Raw genomic sequence first — 7,331 nt, forward strand, 5'->3', positions numbered from 1 at the left:
GGAAACCCAGACATGACTGTGGGTTATGTGTGGGCTGAACACTGTACAAAATGAAAATGAATTGAAAATCAGAGTATCAAATTGACTCCCCACAGAACAAAAACGGTTTCTGTTAAATGAACCTGATTTCTTTTAACAAAGAAAAAGTTAAAAATAAAGATTCACTTTTGTCTCAAAGCTGAACGTTCCTGCCTGGTAGGGGGCGCTCTTGATGCTTATATTTCCTCAACAACGCCTGATACCAAGGAAAATAAGACAAATGTAGCTAAGATATTAGACGTTGGTGCTGTAAAATAAAGTAACTCACTAATCAACTTGATTCAGTCCATCAGTGGCGCAACCTTCCTTCCCCCGAAGGAAGGTTGACGGAGCGTGGAAAACATACGCAGCCCACCCCCCGAGACGACGACACTTGAAGGATAAATTTACCTCGTCACGTGCGCGAGGTGAAGGAGCGAAAGGCGCGCTGAAGTGTATGGGAAAACATAATCGGCGCGCCGCCCCCTCCAGACGGGGTTTTGACGCCCCCTCTGGTGCAGCGCCCCTATGCGTTGCATGCGCTGCATACCCACTTTTTGCGCCACTGCAGTCCACAGATAAAGCAGTCCTCTCCTCCCTCATGATCAGTTCCAGAGCTGATATCAGAACATCTCCATGTGGCTCAGAAAACATTTTCCAAAACCTCCAAATCTCTCAGTTTCTTCTGCTTTGCCTTCATGAATGACCCATTTTTCCTAAATAAATTATCACTGAACTGACCTGAAGGAAGATGGACAAAAAAAAAATAAAATAAAATGTCTGTGATTCATGTTGTTCACCTGCTGCACTAAAACACATGTGATTTGTCAACTTGCTGGGTTTTTAGCAGATAAATTAACAATTTATCTAAATGCAATGTGAAGCAAAATTGGAAATTAAAAAATGGATTAAAAAGAAAGTTTTTCTAGAAACTCCTGGTGTTCATTTCAAAGCTGGTGAATAAAGATCAGCTTTCACACTGGAGCGGCTTTTCTCACATGTTGATCAGTTTGTCCTCCAAATAAACTATAATAAACTTTTTAATTTTTTTTTTTTTAGAAAGGATAATAGAAATTATGCTCCATATACCGGAGCCTCACAAGGATCACGTGTTGCTGAATTCAGACAGTCAAAGTTTTCCTGGTCATTTTCCCAAACTGCAGAGTTTTATGCATAAAATAAATGTTTTTGTTTCCTCTTCCTGGATTTTCTTCTCATACACTTTCTACCCTATTTTGAATATTTAAATTACGAAATAACAAAACTCTGCAGGGTGAACTATGACACTAACATTTATCTGGGACAGTTTACAGCTGAACATCAAGAGGAGCATGTCACTGAGGGACAAAGAGAAGAAATGTAAGTTTCAGATCCCAGTCTGATTGTTTGTAATCTGTTCTAAACCTGATCCGTCTCTCTGTCCATCTTGGTCTCTCTGCTCTCATTGTTTCTCTGTCCAGTGGAGGGAGAGCTGCAGCTTTTCACTGTTTAAATGTTCTTCATCCAACAGAGACAAACTGCTGGAGGAAAATAATTCATCTGACAACAAAGATGCAGTGGAGTCTGATTCTGCTCTTCCTGATGGGTAAGTTGATCTGAAACATGACTAGACTATGAGGAAACAGAGTTACCTCTGAATTATCACACATAAATGTTAATGAAAGCTGTTCATTAACTGCTTGGGAAGAAATTCTTCCAATTTCAGAACAACATGTTTTATGTTCACAGCTCAGTGTTGCTTCATGGACTGTCAGCTCTATCAGTTTCACTACATTAATGAGAATAAGACCTGGACTGAAGCTCAGCAGTACTGCAGAGAGAAACACACTGACCTGGTCACAGTGACTAATATGAAGGACATGAAGAGACTCATCAACATCTCAGGAGATCAGAGGGAAGCTTGGATTGGTCTGATCAGTAAACCAGAATTTAACAGAACATGGTTCTGGTCTCTGACTGGAGTGGAGTTTGATGAAAGTGAAACAAACTGGAAAACAGGAGAACCATCTGATAGAGGAAAACAAGGTTCTGAGAACTGTGTGGCTGTGTATCAAAATCTCACCTGGCTAGATCAGGGTTGTCAATGGCCTGAATATTTCCTCTGTTATGATGGTGAGTATTAAGAAAAACTCTTTTGATTGTCCAATAAAAATATCTGGATAAAACATTTAACAAAAAAAAGGAAGTAGTAATTTCTCTCTCAAATAACAGTAACTGTAGATTCAATGCGTCTGCCAGTGAACCTGATTTTATTAGATTAGATTTTATTATTAGAGTTATAAATTTTGATTTGCATTTGTCTGTTCACTCCACAGACACTGATGCATCCCATAAATATCACTTGATTAGAGAGGAGAAGTCCTGGCTGGAAGCTCAGAGTTACTGCAGAGAGAAACACACAGACCTGATCAGTGGAACGAAGCAGCTACAGGATGGAGAAGTGAAGATGATGAACTTTGCAGATCATAGAGCATACTTTGGTCTGTTCAGAGACAACTGGAGGTGGTCAGATGGAAGCAGTTTCTCTTTCAGACACTGGAAAAAAAACTTTAACAATCCAGAATCCATCAGTGATCAATGTGCCATGACTGTGTTTGGTGATGGAGGCAGATGGAAGAATGTGAGCTGCTCTGTGAGAAAACCCTTCATCTGTTATGATGGTGAGATGCTCTGACTTGCATGTTAACAAATCAACAGAATAATTAGAATATTTTTAAATGTTAATTTAAATTTGTGCATATTTTCAAGTGTTTTTAAGATGGGCATTATATTTAATGTCTAACCTGTAAGTGTTTCTCTTTTTTTGTACCCGTGACAGATAAAGTGATCCTAATCAAAGAAAATAAAACCTGGAAGGACGCCTTGACCTACTGCAGAGATCATTATGATGACCTGGTCACCATCACCAACATGGATGACCAGAGATGGATCCAGGAGAAAGTCAAGGAGGCATCGACTCCTTTTGTCTGGTTGGGTCTTCGCNCAGAGACAACTGGAGGTGGTCAGATGGAAGCAGTTTCTCTTTCAGACACTGGAAAAAAAACTTTAACAATCCAGAATCCATCAGTGATCAATGTGCCATGACTGTGTTTGGTGATGGAGGCAGATGGAAGAATGTGAACTGCTCTGTGAGAAAACCCTTCATCTGTTATGATGGTGAGATGCTCTGACTTGCATGTTAACAAATCAACAGAATAATTAGAATATTTTTAAATGTTAATTTAAATTTGTGCATATTTTCAAGTGTTTTTAAGATGGGCATTATATTTAATGTCTAACCTGTAAGTGTTTCTCTTTTTTTGTACCCGTGACAGATAAAGTGATCCTAATCAAAGAAAATAAAACCTGGAAGGACGCCTTGACCTACTGCAGAGATCATYATRATGACCTGGTCACCATCACCAACATGGATGACCAGAGAYGGATCCAGGAGAAAGTCAAGGAGGCATCGACTCCTTTTGTCTGGTTGGGTCTTCGCTTCMACTGCTTTCGTAACGTCTGGTTCTGGGTCTGTAAGGAGATGATCAGCTATCAGAACTCGACCTCAGCAGGATGGATGAATGACTGTAACATTTCTGGAGCCATGCAGGCTGGAGGAGAACATAGATGGTTCCAGAGAAACGACACAGAGGAACTGAACTTCATCTGTTCTAAGGGTTAAAGTTCACTCTGCTCTCTAGTGACATGAGTTTGATTTTCCAAAGTGAATATTTGGTTGTTTGACTGTATAAACCTTTGAAATGTAATTTTAAAGTAGAAACTGAAGTTGCAGCTCCAGTAGGTCTCTTCTTGCAGGGTTCTGGAAACAGCCAGGTGTTGATGTTTGGCCTGATTAAAGCTGCCATCAGGCACATCAGGAGGTTTTYCCCTCTCCCTCCTCAGAACCTCTTGGTCTGTTTTGTGTCCTATGGTTGGATTTTGTTAGGGTTGTTTTGGGTTTCGCTAACTTTTGGTTATTTATGGGGTTTTACATTAATCTATTCTGGTTTCTCATTTTTTCAGGTTTGATTTCTTTCATATAATAAAATCATTTTTCTCAAAGTCAGAAAATCCTTGTGTGGTTTCCTGTAATGTTACCCCAACAGACGAGCCCAGTGGACGTAACTCTACATTTAGATAGAACAAAATCTTATTAGCAGAAGACTCAGTTATCGCTCCTAACATTCAGACAGTTTGTAATCTGTAAACACAATAAAACAGGTTTAATATCTATGGAGAGAAAACACTTCATATGACGATCCCCCCCCCAAAATATTGCTGTCTGTTGCATTTATGCTTCACTAATATTGTTCAAATGAAGGCTGAGAACTAGTTTGTATAGAGCTACCTTCGATTAATATCAACTGGAATGATTTTTTTGTCATGTAGTTTTTGTTTTCTTCTAATCATAAAAAGAACTTTGAACTGCCTTGTTGCTAAAAACGTGCTGTATCAATAAACTTCTTTAAACAAGCACATATATTGTGTTGAAGTTACTTGCAAGTTAGTTTTTTCTCTTATTTCAAGTGTGCAGAAAATTCTGCAATAGAACCTAGAATATTTTGATGTTTTGCAGTGCAAAACATCATAAAGCCACCAGAGGGCAGCGGCCACATTACTTTATTATTTTTAAGCGTATTCTTATGACACAGGGGAGGAAAATAAATGTTAACCTCTTACACCCTAAGGGGTATAAATAAATTTCCGCCTGACAAAAACACACAAAAGTAAATCACTTATAGCCTCACAGCTATTAGATTTAATAAGAAACTTTTKGTAYCTCTGTAAAGGTAAGATGTCATAGAATGGTTTTCTGGTGTCAGCACCATTGTAGCTTTGACCCTGCCTGAAATATTAGGGACAAAATATAAAATATTTTGCATTTTTTTNGTGACACCTGGATGTGGTCAGATGGAAACAGTTTCTCCTTCAGACACTGGAATCTACAGTTTGACAATCAGAGAATCAACAGTGGTCAATGTGCCGTGACTGTGTTTGATGATGGAGGCAGATGGAAGAATGAGAACTGTGATGAAAGAAAACCCTTCATCTGTTATGATGGTGAGATTTTAATTGGAAAATGTCTTAAATATAAACAAGATTAATTTATATGTTGCAGATATCTGAGGCTGAAGGTGTTCTATATGAGATTTTTGTGAATAAGGAAATAACTTCAACATCATCAAAAAGCTTGGAAAAAATAAAAGCATTTTTTTTACTATGATTTGGCAAATAGATTATACCTCTACATTAGCATACATTTGGAAATTTGCTGACACTGTGATTTTTGTGATGAAACATGGCACACTAAATTTATCTATGTGCTTAAATGTCTGTTCAAATCATCAACACATAAGCAATGTCTTGCTATTAAACTAGTTATTTCATGTTTGTGACATGAAACAGATCAAGTGATCCTGGTCAAAGAAAATATGAACTGGTCAAAAGCCTTAAACCACTGCAGAACTCACCACCATGACCTGGTCACCATCACCAACATGGATGATCAGAGATGGATCCAGGAGAAAGTCAAGAAKGCATCGACWGATTATGTCTGGATGGGTTTGCGCTTCAATTGTACTCTGAATTTCTGGATCTGGGTCTGTCCCGGGATGACCACCTTTAACATCTCAGATGGAGCGACGGATGACTGTAACATATCTGGCTGTATGGATGTCAGAGGACAACATAGATGGTTTGATAAAAATGCTTCAGAGGAGTTTAATTTTATCTGTAAGGTTTAAATCTCACTAAATGCTTTTACAAGATTTTTATTCACATACTTTGTGTTTCTTGTTTTTAAATTACTGACAGTAAAGTGTATTGTAGTTCTGGTAATAACCATATTTTTATATTATATTGACCCAAATGATCACATAGTTTGGTGGAAACTTTACACTTAAAGTACTCTAAACAATTTGCTGTGAAGGTTTACAGTGAAAATTATAATCATGTTTTGGAGACTTTTAGTGAAAAGATGTACATGTGCATTTTTCTGTAACACTCTGTTCTATAATTTATCATAGCAGGAGTGGGATCAGTTTTCAATTTATGTCAGGAAATGGTAGAAGGTACGGCCATACATCTGTGAGTTTAACATTGGTAAAAAAGTCATTCTTGCAGAACTTCCTTTACACTCTGGCCAACCGAGATTATGTCATAAGTAATTTGTTGTTATTTTTATTATAGGTGTGGGCATTTCTAATTTGTTTTGTACAGAGTTTATGCTTTAATGTACTTCCTTTCAATTTTAGTTGATTTTTTTTTTTTTTACATTTTCTGATGCTCATGTAAACATAGTCCCAAGTTCACTATGGAAAACAGAGTGGTGGAATAGAAATCAAGTAAGAATGAGCTGGAAATGGGTGTGGTGTTTTGCTGTTCATCAGCTATTGGAATAAATAGTATGATGGTAGTAAAGTTTTGAGAAAATATTTTAAACTCACCCTGAGTGACTGCACAGTTACAGATTTAATTTATGAATCAACAAATTTTCCAAATGTTATAATCATTTTCCACTGGCTATTGTCTTAAACTGAGCTCTCATATCGTTCTATAAAGTTACTTGTAAGTTTTGTCTTATTTCAAGTATGCTGAAAAYTTTGCACTAGAAACTAGACCAAAAATACTTTGTAAGATTTACTGTTTTTGCAGTGCAAAATAAACACAGGCAACCTCTATTTGTTGTGATTTTATCAGCAAAAAAACTCCAATGGGTAAAACATTTCTATAAGATGTTTGAAGTGAAAAGACTGAAATAAAATAATGAGTCACTAAATAAGAATKAAGAGGGAAAACTGACATCTTCTGGATGTTCAATAAATTTTTTTTCTGTTTTTCTGAATCATTTCATCACTTCAGTTGTTCTTGTAACGYTATTCCACATAAAGCCACCAGAGGGCAGCGGTCAGATTAGTTTTTTAGTCAAGTGTATTTTTATGACACAAGAGAGGAAAATACATTTTAATATTGAAATGTTAACACAGATGTCTCTCAACTCGGTCCTGTACTGCAGCATCAAATGTCTAAAGGACAATAATAAGTTACTATTATTTTTTTATTATCATTTGTCTTTATTGTGATTGTACAGAAGCACATCAAGACATCTTTTCAGTAGTCAATTTACTGCGTAAACCTGGATTTGATCACTAAGTCAATTTTATTGCACATGTGCCTACATGTGCAGTCGTATGTTGACAAACATTTTTATGTTACCAAATTCCCTAAGCAACAAAATGTACTAACATAATTCTCTACAGCAACTTGACTACTACTTGACTAGTCAAGTACTTTAGGTACGGCATCTACCTAAAAAATATCTACAGATAAAGAAA

The 7,331-nt window shown here is 37.0% G+C and overlaps 1 pseudogene; it reads left to right on the top strand.

Annotated features, from left to right (window-relative positions):
- Positions 1-1,455: 1,455 nt before the first annotated feature.
- On the top strand, positions 1,456-3,847 carry LOC103480318 (C-type mannose receptor 2-like; annotated as a pseudogene).
- The last annotated feature ends 3,484 nt before the right edge of the window (positions 3,848-7,331 follow it).

This window comes from Poecilia reticulata, linkage group LG18 (genome assembly GCF_000633615.1).
Source record: "Poecilia reticulata strain Guanapo linkage group LG18, Guppy_female_1.0+MT, whole genome shotgun sequence".
In the NCBI taxonomy this organism is placed as follows: domain Eukaryota; kingdom Metazoa; phylum Chordata; class Actinopteri; order Cyprinodontiformes; family Poeciliidae; genus Poecilia; species Poecilia reticulata.